Source organism: Rhinatrema bivittatum, chromosome 1 (assembly GCF_901001135.1).
Source record: "Rhinatrema bivittatum chromosome 1, aRhiBiv1.1, whole genome shotgun sequence".
Taxonomy (NCBI): Eukaryota; Metazoa; Chordata; class Amphibia; order Gymnophiona; family Rhinatrematidae; genus Rhinatrema; species Rhinatrema bivittatum.
In genome coordinates this window covers 547,056,437-547,079,838 of record NC_042615.1, presented here as the reverse complement: position 1 = coordinate 547,079,838, position 23,402 = coordinate 547,056,437, and the positions used below count along the sequence as shown (strand labels likewise).

The window sequence follows — 23,402 nt, the reverse complement described above, 5'->3', positions numbered from 1 at the left end:
CGTAGCGGACTGCCCCCCCCCCCCCCCCCCGAAACCAGAAGGGTGGCGGTGCGGTCCTAGCGCCCTCCGCGAGAGCCTGCTGCTGTGCTGGGAGCTCTCTAAACCTGAATTCAGGAAGGAGGGAGGGCAGGGTGAAGCACGGAACCGACACAACACCAGTAAGAATAAATCAATTAGTTGGGTTTTTTTTTAAGACTCATAAGTTTTAAGAGTCAATTTGAGTAGTGTGCTTCATCTTCGTATTCTTTCTCTTTTCTTGCCTTTTTTTTCTTATTATAGCCACCACCACCCCACCCCCCCCCCCTTAATGTGGTCTACAATTACTGATTTCTTTTATGTGGTTAGTTTCTGCGTGTAACAATGTATTTTGGATTATTACTTTATTTCTCACGTCAAGATATATTGTTTTCTTGTTTTACCTTGCTGTAATCTGCTTCAAAAAATATGTTTGGTAAGATGCGGCATACAAATGCTTGTAAATAAATAAATAGATAGATAAATATTGAAACGCAATAAAATATAAGTTAAAAAAAAGACTATGGATTCGTTTTGTCTTAGTAATGATTTATTACAAGATGGGCTATACCACTCTGCTGTAGCTTTATATTAAATTGAAAAGCATTTTCATACATTACATACATTTTTCGGGATTTTCACAGGATGAATTGTTATATAACTTATATTTAGTGTAAGGAGACCTTTCATCTTAATCATAATATTCATCATGTGCAGCACTGATTTTCTGCCAGGTCATGGATCTGGCACCTTTTTTGAACTGTTATTCTTTATTACTACTGCAGCTGGAGTGGAAGGTTTGGGCTGCTGCCGGCACGATCATGGTACCTTTTTTTTTTTTTTTTTTAAAGAAAATTACAGCATATGGTTGGAGCAATTGGTCAAATGGGAATGCAAAATTGGCCTAACTTTCCATGCTTACTCTTCCAAAAATGTGTAATACTTTGCTTTTGGTCTTCATAGTCTGATCGCTTGTTAACTTTTATCCTACCTCTCCAATCAATTTAGTACTTTTCAGGCCATAGTTCCCTTATCCCTCTTCTTCCTCTTTACTCATGGTACCCGGGTGAACTCACCCAATGGCTCTGTGCACATATTATCAAGTGCTTATGCACACATTTTTTGTGTGCAGACTTTACTCCTGATGTAAGGAGTTTTGTAAATAAAAAAAACTTTGCTCACAACCACTCACTAATATGTGCACACCTTAGTGCTATTCCATGCAAATTCCATGTTAATCAAGACATTAGCTATTACTCCCCATTGCAGAAAGGTGTGTAGGCTGAACATCTGCTTCATTAACAGTAGAAATTGAACTCCTGGTCAGAGGCTAGTCTATGGCAGCAGTGGCCAAATCCAGTCCTCAAGAGCCACAAACAGGCCACATTTTCAGAATACCCCACAATGAATATGCATGAGATAGATTTGCATGCACTGTCTCCGTTGTATGCAAATCTGTCTCATGCATATTCATTATGATATCCTGAACACCAGGCCTGTTTGTGGCTTTCAAGGACAGGAGTTGGCCAATCCTAGTCTATGAGGATGAAGTTGGAGTTCATGGTGCCAAGGGTCTTGTACTCAGGATTTATGCTTAGAAAATGTATTATGAGCAGAGAACATTTTTTTAGTTAATTTTCAAAGGAATCATGCATGTAAAATCAGCAAATATATGCATAAATAGCTTGTAATTGTATACCTACTGTTTTATAAACATCAAAAGTATGCATGCGTTTTTGGTTTCGCATGCACATTTAACTGCTCAAAAAAGGGAATAAACTAAGGGTGTTCCAGGGCACAGGCAAGAAGAACATGTGCAAGTTGCTACTTTATAAGAGACAACATATTTATGCAGTTTTATTATACCTGCTAATTATTTAGCATAATTGATAATCAGAATTGTCTGTTTGCTGTTGATGGGTGGGAGGTCCAGTTGAATGGACTATGAGGGTCTCAATAAACTGCAGACAGATTGGATGAGGTGGTGGTGGAGGTTTCGGCCAACTGGTGATTTCAATTATGTACGCACTTTTGAAAATATACCTCCTTCCACTTATAAATCGGGGCTGTATGCAAACACGTTTTGTTTTTTTCTCGTGTATGTTTATAAAATTGGTAGAGTACATGCTTTCAATGCATTGCTGATATTCGCGTGTACTGAAACATACACACGCATGCTGGGGGATGGACTTATGCATATTTTATCATCTGCATGGACCAGATACATGCAGGTTATAGAATACTACAGTAGACCTCCACAGGCCCATATATGTGCATATATGGGGCCAAGTGGTTTGAAAGTTAACCTCCCCTTGCGCTGAAAATGATTTGTGCAGAAGCATGTTTAAAAGTGGGAGGGAGGGAGAGAAGGAGACTGCAGCCCCATGGTGACATTTCAACACTAAGGGGCGGATTTTAAGAGCCCTGCTCGCCGGTGCGCCTATGTTCAATAGGCCTACCGGCGCGCGCAGAGCCCCGGGACTCGAGTAAGTCCCGGGGTTTTCCGAGGGGGGCGTGTCGGGGGCGGGGCCGAGCGGCGTGCCGTTTTTGGGGCGGGGCGCGACGTTTCGGGGGCAGGCCCGGGGGCATGGTTTCGGCCCGGGGCGGTCCGGGGGCGTGGCCGCACCCTCCGGAACCGCCCTGGGTCACGTCTAGGCGCGCCAACGGCCCGCTGGCGCGCAGGGATTTACGTCTCCCTCTGGGAGGCGTAAATCCCCCAACAAAGGTAGGGGGGGGGTTTAGACAGGGCTGGGGGGGTGGGTTAGGTAGAGGAAGGGAGGGGAAGGTGAGGGGAGGGCGTTAGCGAATTCCCTCCGAGGCCGCTCCGATTTCGGAGCGGCCTCGGAGGGAACAGAGGTAGGCTGCGCGGCTCGGCGCGCGCCGGCTACACAGAATCGGTAGCCTTGCGCGCCGGCTACACAGAATCGGTAGCCTTGCGCGCGCCGATCCAGGATTTTAGCGGATACGCGCGGCTACGCGCGTATCTGCTAAAATCCCGCGTACTTTTGTTGGCGCCTGGAGCACCAACAAAAGTACGCCAACGTGCCGTTTTTGAAAATCTACCCCTAAAAGTGGGAAAGGGGGGAGAGAAGGAAACAGCAGCCCACCTGTGGGGGAGCAGGGGGTGCATTTTTTTAAACATTTTACAAGATAGCAGGAGGGAGGGAAAGGGAAAATCAACCCCATGATTTGTGCTCACTAAATCTGATTTGTTGTGTATGCATATTTTTTTTACATTTCTGCACTTTTTTAACCCCTGAGGCATTTGCATACTATTAATTTACTGCATTGCACGTTCAGTTTCTTTTTAACCTGTGCGTTAAGAACCTTCGCCCTGCATTTCAGTTTATACTTTTGACGCGCAGCTTATTACATCACCCCGCCTTGATTTTAAATCCTTCGTCAAGTTCTTCCACTGTTATCAATGGCACCACCAACTCAGCAGCACTGTCAGTATCCATTACTATGGCATCAAATCTGAGTTCTCCCTCCTCTTCAACCCATAACCACTCCCGTACCAAATCTTGTTCGGTTCTCCATAATAAAATAACACCTCTACCACTGTCCCATAAGAAAAACAAACTTCTGTGAATCAGTGCGTTCTTCATTTCTTGCATTGGCCTTCTGTCTAATCTAGTTCACCTTTTCCACCCTCCCTACCCCCCACCCCAGCAATCTATAACAAGGAGGCACTGAGACTCCATTCTCTTTCCCACAGGTCTGACTCTGACTTCTTGCACTTGAATTATCTTGGGTTGGCTCTCCACCCCATTTCAAATTATCTGAAGCTTCATCTTTCCCTGAGGTTCTGCTTCCTCGCATTTCTCACTACAGTCCATCCTGTGCCTTGTGTTCTGTATCCTGGTATCTAAGGATCCCTTGTGCTCATCCCACGTTATCTTGAATTCTCTTCCCATTTTGGGCTCCACCACCTCTTCCTGGGAGTCTGTGCCCTGTGTCACTACCCTTTCTGTGAAGAATTTATGCCTTATGTGACTGCTGAGTCTACCCCCACCCCCTATCCTAAACCTACCAAATGTTAGCCATGCATTGCTTTGTCAACCATATGGCATCTTCACTAGTTTTGTACGTGAGGTGAGCAGACAAAGCCATGGCAGAAGGGAAAGGCTGAGCCAGTGCATCTACGGGTTTAAAATCCTGCTAATCCTAAATACTTCAGAACTACAAAGTCCATAGACACAGTGGGCTAAAACTAGCACTGGCTCAGCCTGTCCCCCAGGTCATGGTGCTATCTGATCACCTCATTAATGTCATTCTTTCTCTTTTACTCATTGTACCACTATACCTTGTGTCAGTCATGTAATACAGTGCTGCATTTAATCGGCTTTGTTTTCCTTGTACAGCATTTTAGAAATAGTCAATGCCAAATATAGAAATGATTATTATTCACAATTGTAGTATCTCCATTAGATTATGCAATTAATTTATTGCCTTGCTTTGTAACATCACACTGTCCCAACTTCTGGGATGAGCCCTCGAGGAGGAAAACTTAAATATTTTCTGTTTTATGCTGACTGTAGCAAGGGCAGTACACCCTACAAAACTTCACTTTAGCTTGAGCAATGTATGTTCCCTTTTTGCTATCTTTTTATGATTTGTTGAAAGATCAATTTTACATTCACTGAGTGCTTCTATAATTTTACTTTCATCCCCCTTCTCTGCCTGAAATTTCTTAACTTGGAAACTGAGTGTTATAACTGAGATGTAGTTTAGTAGAACAGCAGAACTAGAACAGACGGTAAGTCGCTGCTTTCCTCTGGGAAAGTCCTAGCTCATTAGTTTTTGCCTTTTCTCTGATTTAACTCATGGTTTATTATTCAAGAATTTGGTCCAACCTAGTTTGAAGTGAAATGGGGAAACCTAGGATGGAAATTGTGCCATGAAAAAGAAATATATTTTCAGTCTATTTCATTGAGCTGGTAGTGTAGTAAGGTGCTTAAAATGCATAATTAAACATAAAAACCCTAGAGGTGCATCATCCATTCAAAGAAAAATGTGCTGATTCTCACCAAGGTAAATCATATACTAAGCCAGTAACTAAAACCATGGCTACATGGCTATTGTGGCTATAATCATCTGTCCTGTAAAGTCCTTTTTTAAACAATTTTTCAGTTGCACATAATATGTGCGTGAAACCTAATGTACATGCTTACTTCAATGTTTATAAAATTGCAAGCTACTTATGTGCGAATATGCTTATTTTATGCATGTAAGTGCTTTGAAATTTCACTCCTATTATTTCAGTCAATACATAATTAAGCTGTTGTTGGAGGATGTGGTTAAGGTTAACAATATAACTGGGTTTTAAACAATGTTTGGATAAATTTCTAATGGACAGGTCCATTAACACCTTTTAGCCAAGCTGACCTGGGAATCACCACCTCTGAGCAACAGGGAAGGGAACTCCCCGTTAGGATCTGTTGGCTACTTCCAAGCCACCCAGATTGGTTAATGTCAGAGACAGGATGCTGGACTCAACAGACCATCTTTCTGACCCAGCACAGCACCTCTTATATTCCTATATAACATTAATTGCTGTACATCTTTCCTTTTTCTTACCCTAAACCCTTCCTGAATTTTGAAATACTTGTATTCTTTTTCGTTCTCCTCAGGCACTTTTTAAAGGGAAAATGCTTTCAGCCTTGCTTTGAAAAATGCTCTCCTTTTAACTTTCACTTATATCTCATTCTTCCTTTCATGATCATTATGCATTTTTAATTTTAACTACCACTATTGTTTACAATACTATTTCATTTAGCCACAAGAGCTTCATTCAATCTTTCCCTACAATACCCAAATTATTTTCTTCCAAATTCTCTTGTATCCTCTTTTCTTCTCTATGTATTTACATAACAAAATATATTATTTACCATTGATTTCTAGGGAGCTATGTGGCAGAAATAACTTTTTGAAAATGTTACAGTGGGTATGTTTTTGCTTGATGTATAACATCCATTCTTGGCTTCATGCCCTTACATAGTAATGACGACATCAGAGTCTGAGCATGCCCTTTTGCTTCCTCTTCCCAATTCCAGATGTGCATGATGACATCTGGGAAAATAAGTATTGAGGAGAGATGTATGAGGAAAAAAAATTCAGTTTAGTTTGTTTGCCTCAGTGACTCATTTCATTCAGTGTAGGACCAAAAAAATTATTCATTTATTTGTGTCATTCTTTTCCAGTAAACTAATTGTGGAAAGCAATGCATCATCTTCTTTTGGGCTCTAAAATTGGAGTTTTATTTTTTGTTTTTCACTATTTGTTTATATATTTTCAGAAATATTAATTTAAGTACAAACTTAAATTACAAAAAACAGATCATAGCAGTGACAAGAATAAATAATAAAATATAGGAAAATAAACATATTACACTGTTATTACCTCATTTGATCTTAAACATGAGGGAGTTACAAACAGAAAAAAAGGAAGTGAGGGATATATCAAAGGAAAACTTAACATATTAAAAAAACACAAGCAGACAATTAGCATTACGTAATCTGTTCTTAAAAAATAAATAAGCCCACATTATCACGTAGACTCTACTTGGACTGCCATAATCATAGAAACATAAGATTTGCCATACCGGGCCACACCAAAGGTCCATCAGGCTCAGTATCCTATTTACAACAGTGGCCAATCCAGTTCTCAAGTATCTTGTAGTATTAGCATTTGCATCAAAAAAATTCCTTCAACTGACTTGGCTCATATAATATATATTAACCTCATAGTTTATAACATATTTACAAGGAACTCGAAGCAAAAAGTAATCCCCCAAATGAAGTAACTTGCTGCCTAAGTAACAAACAATTTTTAAGCTTCCTCTATGCCACGATTTCTGGACTCCAAGAGTGATACAGGACTGCAAGGACGGATGCTCGGCACGGCTAGGGCCAGCCTTCCACCTAGCCAGGCCCATCCCCTGCTGGTTGAGCCCTTGAGTTCTGGGGGCCAGTAGGTCTTTGCTGCGACAGTATAACATGGTGAGTCTGTACTATTGGAGCAAGGATGTACAGATTGAAGCAAGGCTGGTCAGATTGGAACAAGACTGGATAGGCTGGGTAGTCTGGAGAAAGACTTGGAAGAGCTGGACTGGAGCAAGGCATGGACAGGCTTGATAACCTGAGTAATGGGTGTTATGGTTATGAGGTGTTGGAGTGGATTCTTGGGTACTGCAGTGATGGCCACTCCCAAGGGGAGGAGCCCCATGAGGAACTGCAGTACCAGGCTAGACTCATTGCACGCAAACACAGAGAGATAGTCTTTATTGTACAGCAGGGTGGCACTGCCCTGGAAGTGGACAGCAGTGGAAGTTAACTCCAGCAGTAGTAGTCCAGGGATCCTCAGCAGAGAGGACCCGTCTCACTCTAGAGTTGGTGGAGACAGCACGGTGAACAGGAACAGGTCCTGGATGTAGAGCGCTGAAGCTGTAGGTGAGATAGACTGATCGGTTAGTACTCACTGAAGCAGAAGCTGTATCTTTAGAAATACTGGCAGGCAGAAGTTGTAGAATGGCAGGGACCAGGTTAGGGAGAGCAGGCCCTCGAGGAGCGAGTACTTGGTATCCCAGGATAGGCACCTGAAAGAAAGTAGAAGGGCCCCCGAGCAACGGGTACCCAAGTTAGTAGAATTACCACGAAGGGCGAGGAGAGCTTCCTGCAGCAGCAGGGAAGCGGCAGAGCAGCTTAAACCGGAGCTATTCCAATCCTTGTTAACTCAGTTTGTTAGCAAACGAAGGGCAGGCTAAATACCAGGATGAGCTGACGTCACTCGGAGGGGACGCCCCCGAGGTTCCCGCCATGACGTGGATAAAGACGTGGGTGGCGTGCACGCGCACACCCTAGGAGGCCCTCAGGAAAAACATGGCGGTCACCGTTGCCGATCCAGAGACGCCGAGGAGAGCGGCATGAAGACACTTTGGCAGCCAACTTCCCAAGGCTTGAGGAGAGAGAGAAGGAAGAAAGGTGAGGCACAAAGGTAGATGCCGTCTGAGACCGACAGATGCAACAGTACCCCCCTTCAAAGGCCCCCCTCCAGACTCCCTACCTGCTCTTGGTTTTTGAGGATGCGATCGATGAAATTGATGATGATGATTTTATCTGGTTGGTGGTACCACAAGTGAGAGGTTGTTTGGGAAGGGCACAGAATTGTATCGGGGTGACCAGGATCCTGTCGCATCCCCCACTCAGGCTATGAACCTGAAGATAAATCATATTAGAAAATATAATTTCCTTTGTGATACTCTCTCTACCCCAAGCATGGGAATGTTTCTTAGTCCGATCCAAGGGGAGGCCACAGAATGGAGACACCTCTGGGACTGGAAAAGTTTTCTTTGTTTGCCTGTACCATATCCAGACTGGATAAGTAATACCCAACCACCCTTTGTGACCTACTATAACTATGGCTATATGAATTCTAGAAAACTGGTGCAAGGGGGAGAAGGTTGATATAAGTAGGAGCTTTTTAGTGCAGAATATCCCTTTGGGCACAGCATTGCAGGAGATTGCCAGCATTATAGAAACAGCAACAGTTTGGCACAGCATAAAAGTGATTAGGCCAATGTTATAGTTTCAGATGCTGCGCAGTCTCCACTCTACTAGGGGACCCCAGCAAACCCTGCTTGGAACCATACTCTCTAGCATGTCACTAGTCTCTGGCCTCTGCATGCAGCACTGCCTCTGCTCTATCAAGGGGATCAACATGAACACATCCCACAGGCTGCAGGCCCCTCTTTCCTGTCTGTACCACATCCAAACTCTTGCCATAATTAACTCTGCCTGGCCTTTCCCTCAATGCTTCAGCATCAAGTGCTATTCCACGCCTTGTTCTAGCTACCTCTGCCATGCAGCCATCTAAGGCATTTCCTTGGTTTTCTGAGTGGCCTCCAGGCCTTCTGATTACTGTTTCACCTAGTTTTGTTCTGTGGGCCCTCTGACCTTTGGTCTTTCCCTGCCTTGTTTTGTGGCCAACAGGCCTTCTGTCTTCAGCTTGCCCTGAGGCCTGCGGGCTTTCTCCAGGCCTTTCATTGCCTCTGGCCTTCAGGTCTGGCCTAGCCCTCAGACCTCCCTAGGTATCTCCCTTGACTCTAGGCCTCTCTCTGCCTTGTCTCTCAAGGCTTTCCTTCTAGCTTTGTGTTTTATGTTCTGTGTTTGTCCTGTCCGGTTCTGTCCTGAGTTCTATGTTCCAATCTTCCCTGTGTTCCGGAGTTTACCCTTACTCCCACGCACCTCCAGTGTTCCAGTTCACTCTTACCTCAATGCAGCTTCTCTGTTCTAGTTCATTCTTATCTCCAGTCTGTTCCTGTGTCCAGTTCACTCTTACCTCCACGCAGCTCCTGTGTTACAGTTCACTCTTACCTCTATTCAGCTCCAGTCTGTTCTAGTTCACTCTTACCTCCAGTCAGTTCCAGTTCACTTTTACCTCCATGCAGCTCCAGTCAGTTCCAGTTCACTTTTGCCTCCATTCTACTGCAGTTAGTTCCAGTTCACTTTTACTTCCATTCAGCTCGTCTTTTCTAGTTCACTCATACCTCCACTTAGCTTTAGTCTGTTCTTGTGCTCCAGTTCACTTTTAACTCCAAGCAGCTCTAGCCCAGCCTGCACTCCATTCCTGAGCTTCAACCCTGCCTGCACATCATATCTTGCTCCAGCCTCATCGGACTGCCCAATCTAACACTAGTCTACCCTGTCGTCCTCTGCCGCCCTGGAGGTAATGACCACCACCCTTCCCCAGCTCCGAACCTGCAACAGCCGAATCTGTGACTCTGCACAGAAAACATTAATGGCCTTTTGTGTGTGCCATCACACTAAATCAGACCAGACCCTTCCCCCATGAGATAATGCCCATAGAAGGGGCCACATCTTGGAAAATTACCATGCAAGAGGCCTCTAGTAGAAAAAGTGATTCAACACCATGTGATAGCACTTTTGCAAAGGAGCTCACTGACTTTTTGGCTCAGAAAGGAAAATCAGTTGAAGAGCTAAAGGAAATGTTTGCTCCAGCAGAGACTGCTCCTCAAGACTCTGCAATGCTTATACTGGCTGAAGGCAAAATAATAGAGGCAGCCAGAAAGCCCCAAAATGACCATAGCTTTTACAAACGATTGAGAACTTTTTCTGGTAAGGTCCCTGTCCCTGGAGTGGAAGATGATTATGAAACTTGTATTGAGCAAGCCACCCAGATGGATCCTGAGTGGGAATGTGCTCTGCTTTAGAGAAGAGACAGCAACTGGGAGAGTGTCTTCGGGACCCTGCTCTGGAGATTTACGGAGCAGTGAAAGCTGAAAATCCTCTGGCCACAACTGAGGAGTGCCTGTAAGCCCTGGAGAGCACATTTGGCACTACTGAAAGTGGATCAGACCCCCACTCCCAGCAAAGCACCGTGATGAAAGTGAAAGCCAGAGCCCTGCTCCCTCCTCCCTCTCAAGCCCCCAATCGGATTTCTTAAAGGCACAGGTCTGCCAGAAAGAGCAAAGTAAGCTAGGCAACGTGTCCCAAATCTGTTGCAGTGCCTGCCGCCTGCCCTTTGCGAGGGGGGACGGGGACGGAGTGTTTTCCTCTCTCTCCCAGACCCAACTGGTGTGGGAACTTTGCAAGCTCTTGCGAGTGCAGAGCAAAGACTTAGGTGGGGAGAGGACAAAAATCCCACCCATTTTAACTGTGTGAGAGAGAAGTATGGTAACGTGCGCTGAAGGCGAGTGTGAGTGCCAGAGAGAGAGAGAGGGAGACTATGTGAGGGATTGTGTATGTGTGTCAGAGGGATTGGGCGTGCTTGTGTGTGGGACAGAGGGAGAGTGTATGTGCAAGAGAGAGAGAGAGAGGAAGCCTATGTAGGGGGCTGCATGAACGAGAGATTCTCTACCCCACCCCAGCTCTCCACTTACAGGTTACAGTGGAAGGGGTTCAGTGTAGAGGGGAATGGGAGAGCAAAGGACTTGGGGCCTGTAAGGATAGAGTGAAAGGGATCTGAGCCTGTCCCTCCACCACCGGGGAAGGGGGGAGGGAGTTGGGATGGCAGGACCATTACACCTCGCGAGATCCCCCTCGGCCACCGCTGCAGCTCCTACCACCGCCGCCGCCTCTGGCCCTTCGTGGTGCTGGGGGGGGAGCGGAGCAGAGAAAAGACGTAGGAGGAGAGGGGACAAAAATCTCGCCTGTTTTAACGGGCTTAACGGCTTGGACTAAATATTTTACGATTCCATTTCAATGTTTCCGATTGCATTGTTAAATTGAATTTTCATAGATTTTGATTTATTTTCATTTTGATTTAATTATTTCCTGTGACATTGCGATGGAATTGAGCTGTGTCATTTACCATACCGTTCATTTAGTGAGTATAGTTTATGTTTTTTCTTTTTTCATTCTTTTTCATTTCTAGAATTATGCGGTTTACATCTAGACACGGATTGCTTCTCACATGGACAATTATATGTTGCGTGTTCTAGAGTTGGCAAACCAGACAATCTCTATATCTGCACAAGACAATGGAACAACAAAAAATATTGTATACCCACAAGCATTGTGAAATTAACCATATTCGAAACGTGCGCTTTCTCTTTTCTTTCTTTTCCATTTAACCAGCGCGTGGCCGGGTACAGCTAGTTGCTGAATACATTTAGTATCAGGACTTCTTTATATCCAGGTAACCCATAATTTGCAACTTAATTAGCTGGGAACAGCCCTTTAAGCTGCAATCTTTTTTGATAAGGAATTTGATTTTTTCTTTGTAACATTCTGACCCTGTTTTTTCACTATTTTATGGTTCTCCAACCCACTAATTCAATTAATCTCAATTAGATGGAACCTAGTTTCCCGTGTAGGGGGTTAATAGACCCTCATAAATTTTTAAATATATAGACTACACAACCAGTTTTGTTTAAGTCATTCAACCTCCTGTTGCAGATTTGGGTTGCTGCCCTGCAGTTTCTATCATGTCTTTAATTTTGTTCTGCCCAATTGCTTCAGGTTGAGACTTCACTGTCTGCTATGTCTGCTAGTCTTTTGTAGAAATCAATAATGTTTCCTAATTTACTGATACTATTCAGTCTTTTTTTTTTTACTGATGGCCACTCTCACACTTGCTTCAATCAGGTTTCCTTGGAATAATTTGATAGAAATGGTGTAGAATTATGAAAGTTAGCATTGCCAGCCCAGTGGAGCTCTAAGAGGTACATTCATCCCCACTAGATCTCACTAGCAACCCCTTTCTTCTATTTTCTTTTCAATAAAGCTAATACTACCATATTGATTTTAGAAATGCTATGGTTTCTTACTTGCCCTTTAAGAGGTTAATTTTCAAACAGCCTGCATAAGTCAAAGCCTGTGGGTACTTTTTACTCAGAGACTTTATCCCGAATTTTCAAAGTGCCTTTATGCGTATAAATCTCCTTTGAAAAATTGCAGATAGTTGTAGAACCAGTGCAACATTCATGCACAAAATTGCATCTGCTCGGGGGAAGGTATAACTTTGTGTATGTATATTTATGCACATACTTTTGAAAATCAAATGTATGCATGTAAATCATGCCCCCAAAACATTACAACCATCCTCTGGAATTCCTCTTTTTTAGGGCACATAAAAGTGCATGCAAAGTCACCTTTGTGCATTCCTTTATGTACACAACTACCCAGCTCATTTTTAAAAGGCTAGTTACGTGTATAAAACCTGGGTTTATGCATGTAAATACTTTTGAAAATGATTCCTTTATTGTGCATGAGGAGAAAATTAAATTTAAACTCACATTTATATGTTTCTTGATATTTCTATGTACTTTCCCTGTTTGTTTACCTAGCTATACAATATTTTTCCCGTGTGTCTGCTTTATATGCCTTGTTCTCCACATATCTATGTGCTTTCTATAACATTTCCTGATACATGCACATTTGCATAGATGTGTGTGTGTGTCTGTCAGTGCCAGCAGTTTCCTACTGCTAGCACCTTATGATAAACTGTGGCAAACCACAGAAAATGAATGTGGAAAGTAACTTCTCCATCAAGCATCAATAACAAACCATCAAATCTCTTAAAAAATGTAACAATACCCTGCAAATGTTGTTAAAATCTCATTGTAGAGGATATGCTTAATAGCATACTAAAAATGTCTTCATTCCACAGAACATAAAACAAAATTATAGTTTCATTCAGTGCACATTGGCATGGGATATGTATTTTTTTCAATCTGTGGTACTATTTTAAATTTATCATGAGAAAAAAAGATGTGTAAATTAGTGGACAGATAGAGTACTGTCCTTTCTTATCTTCTGGCGATCTGTGGCATTCTGTGATTTGCTGGGGAGTGCAACAACCATTGGTCACATCCTTTGGCGTAGATGAAACTGCAATGTGCCGCAGTCTCTGGGAAATCCAAACACATCGTTATTATCTCTCTCCCAGAGTTGTCCTAAGGTCACCAATATCTGGAATTAGTTGGAGGAAATGCAATGAGCATAATCCTGCCATGATATCAGGTCAAACTAAGGGCAAAAATATCAAAAAGACTTGTCCACACTTCATTTGGCAAAACCACACCATTTGGATGTGCTTGAAAAAGATTTACACACAACCTCATATGAATCAATGGCGGTAACAGGAAATCTAAGATTCATGGAAATCTATCCCTTCTGGTAGGAAAAAAAAAAAAAGCATAAATCAGCAGAACATGAAAGGCAAGGCTATACAGGAGTTAGTGAAAGAACACATGTATGAAGACATTTTTTAAACTCTTTATTAATTATAAATATAACATCAAAGTAAACACTTTGTTTCAGAAACATTTCAATGAAAGATCTTCCAAAAGAAAAAAAAAAAAGATATATATAATTCAATTGAAAAGCATTTTAAACCACATCAATGGGAGATCTTAAGAGAAAAAAAGTAAACTGTTCAAAAACAAATTCAGAAAATTATATATATCCAACCTTCAAATAAACAATCAGGAAACAGTAGAATGATTTTTCCTATTCTGCAAAAAGCCTTCCAATTGCACATGATCACAAAACACATACTTATTCCCTTGAAACTTAATTAAACACCTATAGGGAAATTTCAAAAGAAACATAGCCCCAAGGGCAAGAGCTCTCTGGTTTTTTTTTTTCAAAAGAAACACTTTTATGTCTAGACTGAGTCTCCCTCATTATGTCTGGGAATATTGCAATTTTTTGACCTAGGAAACAAGTATCTTTAAGATGAAAAAAAAAAGTCATAGTGTAATCTGCTTATCAGCTTCAGAATTAAATGAGGCTAATAAGGTAGCTCTATCGTTTACCACATATTGAAATTGTTCCAAAATTGCTGAAATACTCAAACTGTGGTTCGAAAGCTAAATTGCTTTCAGGAAGAATTTTACCACCATCAGAGGGTAGATAATTAACATTAGAAAAAGTAGGTAAATGCTCCTTGGGAAGCTTCAGAAATTCAAAGTAGAATTTTGGAAAATCTCTAAGGCTAGAATCAACAAACATCTTGGGAATTTTAAAAATCTTAAATTCAATCTTTTTGAAAAATTTGCAGGTGTCTCTGTTCTTTGAGATAATATCTTATGTTCATTAAACAAAAAAACTTGAGATTCATGCAAAACAGCAAATCTTTCAGCAAACTATTATTTTACCCAAATGTTCCTTTAACAATTCAGAGTGTTCGGACATCCCCAAGCTAACGGTCAAGTGGAATGCATGAACTGGACATTGAAGACGTTCCTCCCGTCCTTCGTAGGAGACCTGCAAAATGATCGGGTGGCCCTACTCCCGTGGGCAGAGTTCCCTTATTTATTATTATTATTATTATTATTATTATTATTATTGTTATTATTAAGGTTTTTATATACCGGCATTCATGATACAATCACATCATGCTGGTTTACAGTTGAACAAGGGGTGCAAAATACATTAAAACTGGAACCTGTGCAAAGGAAATTGCAGTTACAAATAACAAGGATGATCGAACTTGGAGAAGAGAGAAATACAGTAGTAATTTAACATCATGTAGAGTTATTTACAAAGAACTGCTGTGGCTGCATTATAGATGTTGATGAGGTGGAAATTAGGAGGGGTCCGGAAAAGCTTGTTTAAACAGCCAAGTCATAAGTCTTTTTCAGAATGTTGGGAGGCAAGGCTCCTGCGGAGATTCGGTGGGATGGAATTCCAGAGTGATGGTCCAGCTGTCAAGAAGTCCCGTTCTCTTAAAGTTATATGACGAGTGGATTTGGTATGAGGTACCTGGAGGGATCCTCTGTATGCTTCTCTGGTGGGTCTTGAGGAGGGTTGTTGGTTGAGCGTGAATTGTAGGTCAAGTGTTGTAAGGTGGTGGATGGTTTTATATATAATGGTGATGGACTTGAAGATGATTCTTCCGCCACCGGTAAGTCTCCCTTTTTACACCGTATATGGGAGACGTCTACAGCCTCCTTTGCCACTGCCATTGGAAGTGCCTTCTCCAGCCGTACAGATCACCGCCCAACAGTTGCACCAGGTCTGGAAATCCACTCGGGAGAGCCTTCTGCGCACTGCAGTTATTGCAAAAGGATTTGCAGATCGCCTGCAATGGCCCACTCTGGTGTTCCTTCCCGGGGAGAAGGTGTGGCTAAGCACCAAACACCTCCGCTTATGGCTTCCTTCGATGCGTCTGGCTCCAAAGTACATTGGTCCGTTCACTATTAAGGAGAGAATAGGGGCAGTTTCCTACCGCTTCCGTCTCCTGCCCATGCTCAGGGTACACAACGTCTTCCATGTTTCCCTGTTAAAGCAATTGGTTCTCTCTCCCTTCCATAGGAAGTCACCTGCAAAGGACACTCCTGAGGCACAAGAAGACACTGTCTATCAGGTTAAAGAGATACTTGACGTATGGTTCCGCCTCAGATGCTGGGAGTACCTTCTCTCCTGGGAGGGCTACAGTCCCAAAGAGAATTCCTGGGAGCCAGCTGCCAACATCTTGGACAAAGGTCTTCTCCACCAGTTTCATCTGGATCATCCAAGTAAACCCAGGCCTCCAGGAAAGGGGCGTAGGAGGTGGGGTACTGTTACGGTCCCAGGCCGTGCCCCGGGATCTGCACTCACCGCGCGGCCTGGTCCGGCCATGGGAACTCCTTCTCTTCGGCCTCCCAGGCCCAAGATGCGGCCCTCCGCGGCGTTCTCCCTGCGAGGGAGACGCCATTGCTGATCCACGGCTGGCCCCGCCCCCTAGGTGTGCGCGTGCGCCAGGGCTTCAGATTTAAAGGGGCCAGCGCGGGAAACTTAGGACAGCCCTCCTGATGATGTCAGATGCTGCCAGGTTATTTAAACCCGGCAGCTGCAGCTGTTCCTCACCTTGCAACGAGGTTCACTGAGATCCCGAGTTACTAGTTGCTGTGTTTGGATCATGGATCGTCTCTTCTGTCTTCTGGCTTCTGACCCAGCTTCGTCTCCTGGCTACATCTTCAGCTTCTGCCCCTGGTTTTGGTTTTGACTTCTGACTTCTGGCTTCCGACCCAGCTTCATCCCACGACTCTGATTCCAGCTTCTGCCCCTGGCTCTGGCTTCGGACCTCTCACTTTTGGCTTTTGACCCGGCTTCGTTCTTGGACTCCAACTTCAGCCTCTTCCACCACCTCAGGTATCTGGTACTTGCTGGCCCAGAGGATTCTCCTAAGTCCCAGCGGCTTGGGCTCTCACGGGCTCCTCCCGGGGGAGCCGCAGGCTTCCGAGGGTGAAGATTATTCCAGCCTCCTGGGCTCCAGCCATCCTCATTGTCCATCTCTTCAGCCGCTGCCCGGATCCTTGGTCGTATAGGGTCCCGCCTAAGTCCAAGAGGTCTGGGTTCCTACGGACCCCTCCTGGGGGGACCTCGGACTTCCAGTGGTGAAGTCTTCTCTGGAGTCTCTTCAGCGCTGCCTCCCAGCTGTGATGCTCCCTGTGGGTTCCCACAGTTTAACATCCGCAGTCCCAGCCAGCCCAAGGGTCCACGAACATAACACTGCCAACACCATTTCCATGCGGCCTGGAGGCCGCCGGTCCTACCTTTTCCCCTCGATGGGGAAGGGCCTCATCCGTGGTTTCTCCTGCGGCCCAGGGCTGCCCACAGCTGTTCCTCAGTGGCAGGAAGCCGCCTGTATCATCAGGGCCTGCCTGCAGCCTGCTTTTCCTTCACCAGGTCTTCAGCAGCAGGGACGCCGCTCTCCATGGTCCTGCACTCCCCTGCTTCCTCTTAGGGGGCAAGGCCTCATCTTCCTTCCCTTCTTAAAGGGACAGTGAGGGAGGAGGTCCAGCAATGATGTCGTCAGGGAGTCACCTTCTCTTCAGCATAAAAAGCTCTAGTCTTCACTTCAACCTTGCCTTCGCAAGGAGCCAGTCCTCTTTAGGACTTCTTGTCATCTGCTTCTCAAGGCATTTTGTTATCTGTAGGATCCTGTGTCTTCATGATGTCCTCATGCTTTGTCTTCGTCTCATCATTTCAAGGTCTCCAGATGTCTTGTCTTGATGTCTTCTTTATCCTGTACATCTTCGTCCTGGCAGCGCAAATCTCCAAGAGGTTCTAGCTTCTTATTTTAACCTTCATCGTAGAGGCATCCCCTCGAACCCTAAAGCTTGCTTGGATTCTCGGAGACTGCACCCTGCCTCCATTTCACAAATGAACTCTATTTATCTGATCCGTTCCAGCGTGGCCCTGCCTGGCCTTTATCAGCTGTGCAGGGTGCATTTGGAACAGGCTTCGTCAGAGTCTTCACTTCATCTCCTATCTTCTCTGTGTGGGGAATCACCAGCGTGGTCCGTGACCTGTCTTCATTGGCTGAGTATATGGGTGCATGATGTGCAGTATCGAATCAGCTCTGCCAGCTTGTGTGGGGACCCACTAGTGTGGTCCACAACCAGCCTACACCGGCTGTGTAGGGCGCGCTGCCTGCGTGGTCCGAGACCAGTCTGGCTAGGTTGTGTAGGGCACGTGAAGTCCGGTACCGATCAAGTCTCCTTCAGGCAACTCATGGCCTTCCAGAGTTTCTTCATATACGTGATCAGAGTTCCTTTTCACTCCACATATCCAGATTGCATTCTTCATGTGTCGAAGTTTCGTCTTACCTCGTATCCAGAGTGATGTTCCACTTCACGTATCCTGGGTCTTGTCTCACTTCAAGTCTTCATCTTTGATGTCCTCATCCTCTGACCACTGTCCACCCTGTTGCAGTTGCTGCTCTGTGCGGCAGGTCCGAAAGGGCTTGGAGTAGTCGGAGGACCACTCATGAGACCAACATTGCGTTGTTTGGGTCTCTTTCTGCTGCATACAGGTGTGGCTGTGGTTGAGGTCATCGCTCTCCATATTCAGCCCATGCTGGGGCACCTCTCACCTGCCTCGGTGCTTGCCGGAGCTCCTCTGTGGCTGTATCGGGGCCCAGGGGCACACGAAAACATCAGAGATGGAACCGCTACCCGCGTTTCCACAACATTTGTGAGAGAAAGCCTGTATGCATGGGTGTATGTGAGAGCCTGTGTGTGTTTGTGCAGGATAGAGAGTTTATGTACATATGTGTGCGAAAATGAACATGTATTAGTGTGTAAGTGTGTGTGTGTGTGTGTGTCTGTGTGTGTGTGTGTGTGGGATAGACAGGATAAAGTTTGTTCTCCCCCTTTTCAATCCATGACAATCTCAAGGTGACCAGAAATCATAAGATCCCAGGTATGAAGAGTGGGAGATTGGGTGTTATTTGATGTGTCTGCAATTTTTAAATATTTTATTGGTGCTTTGGAAAATGTTATCATATTTTATGTTTTTAATTGTTGGATTTTCTATTCATCAGCTGTTTTGAAAAATGTATTCTTTATATTAGCATTGTTTTACTATTATGAATGTGATTGATATTTTATATTTCTTGATTTTATTGTTTTAAGAGCATTGATAATATTAAACTGCATACAGCGTCTGGCTTCTTGCCATTTCCAGTTCAGTTCTTGCTGCAAGTTTCTATTTATGCTTTATGGTCTCTTTATTCTGTATTTGTCTCCAACAGTTGACTGACACCTGTGGGTATATTTTGTTTAATCTATGAGGTGTTACCATCTGAATAAGATCTTATATCAATTTTCTAAAATTGTTGATGCAGAATTGTCAATTGATTTTAAAGGTAGTTTTGCTGAGTGGCTAAAACTGGCTAGGGATTTCTTTATTGCATATAGGGCCCTTAGGAGTTTCAGTTATCCATCTAAATGCCTTTTGAATATCGGCCCCCTGTGTACTATTTTGCTCCCCTCTGTTGCCTGTACAAATAGCAGGTGGACAGTACATAATGCTTTTAATGGATGTACTTTGCACTGACTCATTTTCAAAGAGAAAAAGCACACTTAGGGGTAGATTTTCAAAAAACGCGAATAGGCGTACTTTTGCTGGCGCATCAAGCGCCAGCAAAAGTACCCTGGATTTTAGTAGATACGCGCGGAGCCGCGCATATCCACTAAAATCCTGGATCGGCGCGTGCAAGGCTATGAATTCTGTATAGCCGGCGCGCGCCGAGCCGCGCAGCCTACCCCCGTTCCCTCCAAGGCCGCTCCGAAATCGGAGCGGCCTTGGAGGGAATCCTCTAACGCCCTCCCCTCATCGTCCCCTCCCTTCCTCTACCTAACCCACCCACCCGGCCCTGTCTACACCCCCCCCTTACCTTTCTCCGGGGATTTACGCCTCCCGGAGGGAGAAGTAAATCCCCGCGCGCCAGCGGGCCTGTTGCGCGCCGAGACGCGACCTGGGGGCGGGTACAGAGGGCGCAGCCACGTCCCCGGACCGCCCCGGGCCGTAGCCACGCCCCCGTACCCGCCCCCAAAAAGCTGCCGACACGCCCCCAAAACGCCGCGACGACCGGGCCCGCCCCCGACACGCCCCCCTCGGAGAACCCCGGGACTTACGCGAGTCCCGGGGCTCTGCGCGCGCCGGTAGGCCTATGTAAAATAGGCTCACCGGCGCGCAGGGCCCTGCTCGCCTAAATCCGCCCGGTTTTGGGCGGATTTAGGCGAGCAGGGCTCTGAAAATCCGCCCCTTAGTTTCTCCTTGAAAACAGCCTAAAGTGCAAGCATTAAAAGCATCTTCATAGTTTGCAACTACAGGGGCCTGAAAATTACCCTCTATAGGGCCTATGCCTAAAGATCTGTGTATATTAAGGTCCTTTAGACTAAAGTCTTATTGTACACATTTAACTGGTCTCAGAAGACATTGGTGTGTAGGACAGCCATGTATCACCCTCAAATTGATAGATTATTCAAAAGGTTTAATCAGATGCTAAAAAGGTTTAATCAGAAGTTCTTTCCAACAGCTAAGTGCTCTTCAGATGAATTTATTCCTTTTTTTTTTGTTTTGTTTCTTTTCACGATCCATGAGGTGTCCCAGGTCTCCACCAGAATTTAGCTCTTTGAGCTTCTCTACTTGCACAACCCAGGGGAATACTAGACATGGAAAGGAAAATGTGGGAAGAACCTGGAAAAATGAAGACAAGTTTACTCGAACATGCACTTCAAATACATCAGCATGCAGAATGGATATCCCGATTGATACAAGAAAACCTGTACAAGACCCAGGTGATTCATGCAGAACCATCACCAGGGAGCTCTGAACCCCAGGCTGACACTACTGCCTGAATGTCCTGCCATCATCTTAAACTTGACATAGCCGAGACAGAACTTCTTGTCTATCCCCACCCCCAACCTGCCTCCCCTCTTCCCTCTTTTTCTGCCTGTGAGAACAGTGCTCTCATCCTCACAGACCCTATTGCCCATAACCTTCTGGTCATCTTTGATGCTTTTCTCTCCTTCTCTGTGCACCTCCAAAACACTGCTAAAGTGTGTTGCTTCTTCTTCTTCTAGAACATCAATAGAATCCGTCTCTTCCTTTCTGAGCATGCTACCAAAATGCTCATCCATTTTTTTTAATCACCTACTTACAGTAGTGCAACTTACTCTTCACAAACGTCCCACTGAATTATCTTTCTCCATTGCAATCTATTCTAAATTCAACTGCATGACTTATCTTTCTTCAATGTTGCTCTGACCATGTAACCCATCTTCTCAAACTGCTGTTGTGGCTCTCCATCGCTCTCTGCATACAGTTCAAGCTCCTCTTACTTGCCTACAAATGCATTCACTGTACACCTCCTCATTACCTATCTTATTATCTTTTTCTCTAAACCCTTCCCCGTGAACTCCATTCATTGGGCAGGTTCTTCTTGTCTGTGCCCTTCTCCTCCACAGCCAGCTCCTGACTCTGCACTTTCTTCCTTGCTGTGTTGTATGCATGGAATAGACTTCCTGAGTCATGTGTCATGCTCCCTCTTTGGCCTTATTCAAATGCAGTCTAGAAACCCACCTTTCTGAGACTATTTTTAAATCCTAACCATTTATCTACAATAAATATACTTCCCATAGACTTTGTTGTTTGTGTTGACTGGACTGTAAATTCCATGGAGCAGGGACAGGCTCTCTCACCTGATTCTGATCAGAGCTGCCTACATTTATTATCAGTTTACAGTTGTTAAATAATAGTAAGGTTAAACTCGCCAGCAGTACCGATCCCAAGCAGGACTTTTTTGCACCTCCCCCTATACTGGTGTGCTGCACAACTTCCGTCTCCATATTGTGGCAGGCCTGAACATCTACTGGCCAGCCCAGGATGCAGGAGGTGGAGAAGTAGCCTGAAGCGGCCTACTGGTGTGTGGCTCACCCTGCTCTCTTCTTTCTTCTGATGCCCTCTCAGCTTGGCACCCCAGATGGGCACCTATCTTACCTACTCCTGGTGAAAGCCCAAGAGGCAAGCCCAACTTTAGAATCTATAAGTTCTCTTCATCAAGAAGGGTGCACAACGTGTATAGTTCACTGTGTTTGAAGCTACGTGGCTGCTTCAGCTGCCCTTTCAAATCTCACTAATAAGGTTTGGCTTGGACTGCCAGCCCTTCTCTGTGAGTTGGTTTAACAAGCACCTCTCCTATTGCTCCCTCGAGGCAGTGACTGTCTATTGAAGGAGTTGCGGCATCACATTTTTGTTGATTTCTTCATCTATTGCTGCAGCTGTTGTTGCATCAGCTGAAAGAGAAACTGTTGCTGTACTTGTTGGGGGTAGAGCTGTTGCTGTGCCCGATTTAAGTTCAGTGTCAGGCTCTATCTTGATATTCTATTGTGAATATAAAAAAAAAAAAAGGCCTGAGTATGGCAAAGAGGATATTTTCCCAGAGGGATAGGAGAATGGTGAAGAAGAGACCCAGTCCCCATTTTTTCCCAAAAAGAGAGGGGAAGAAGGGATGCTAAGTGCCCTTTCTGCACCCCCAAATCACAGCACATTTGTTTGACTCAATGGTCGGCTTTACACAATCCATACTGGCTTTCTAGGGCAATTAAAATTACACCACTGCACATGTGATAGCCCACCAGGGGGCCCTCAATGCTTGATCCTCTGATGCCTCTTCTGGCATTCCTGCCTCTAGACTTGTTCCTTTTTCTTCAGTGGCTCTGAAACCTAGGCTTTCCATTCCCTCAGATTCTCTCTTCTCAGCTGTCTAGTTAGCTTCTCACAGTTTTGCTTTGTTCTGAAAATCTCTTGAGAATCATTTCTTGATAATCTCTGTTTTCTCTTCAGCTGCATCATTACATGCTCTTCCTTCCACACTTGGACTACCAGAGGAGGGACTGGTATCAAAAGAGAAGGCCCCCCATCTCTTCAAGATTCTCAAAAAGGGATCCTCCAGCTCTCACCTGTGAAATGAACCTTGTAGTGGTAATGCAAATAAAGACAATTTAATTTTTTTCACTTAGGATTTTCAGAAAAGATTTTGATTTTTAAAAATATTATGGGGTAGATTTTCAAAAACGGCACGTTGGCGTACTTTTGTTGGCGCTCCAGGCGCCAACAAAAGTACGCGGGATTTTAGTAGATATGCGCGTAGCCGCGCGTATCCGCTAAAATCCTGGATCGGCGCGCGCAAGGCTGCCGATTTCGTGTAGCTGGTGCGCGCCGAGCCGCGCAGCCTACCTCCGTTCCCTCTGAGGCCGCTCCGAAATCGGAGCAGCCTCGGAGGGAATTCCCTTTCGCCCTCCCCTCACCTTCCCCTCCCTTCCTCTATCTAACCCACCCCCCCGGCCCTATCTAGACCCCCCCCTACCTTTGTTGGGGGATTTACGCCTCCCAGAGGGAGAAGTAAATCCCCGTGCGCCAGCGGGCCGCTAGCGCGCCGGGACGCAACCTGGGGGCGGTTCCGGAGGGCGCGACCATGCCCCCGGGCCCGCCCCCGAAACGCCGCGTCCCGCCCCCAAAACGCTGCACCGATCGGCCCCGCCCCCGACACGCCCCCCTCGAAAAACCCCGGGACTTACGCGAGTCCCGGGGCTCTGCGCGCGCCAGTAGGCCTATTGAACATAGGCACACCGGCGCGCAGGGCCC

At 45.1% G+C, this 23,402-nt stretch overlaps 1 long non-coding RNA gene across 1 annotated transcript; it reads left to right on the top strand.

The window, feature by feature from the left end:
• The first annotated feature begins 16 nt into the window (after positions 1 to 16).
• On the top strand, positions 17 to 22,722 carry LOC115098994. The gene is made up of 3 exons (XR_003858662.1): positions 17 to 158; positions 20,358 to 20,554; positions 22,602 to 22,722. It is a non-coding gene; the product is annotated as an uncharacterized LOC115098994 (long non-coding RNA).
• Positions 22,723 to 23,402: the final 680 nt, after the last annotated feature.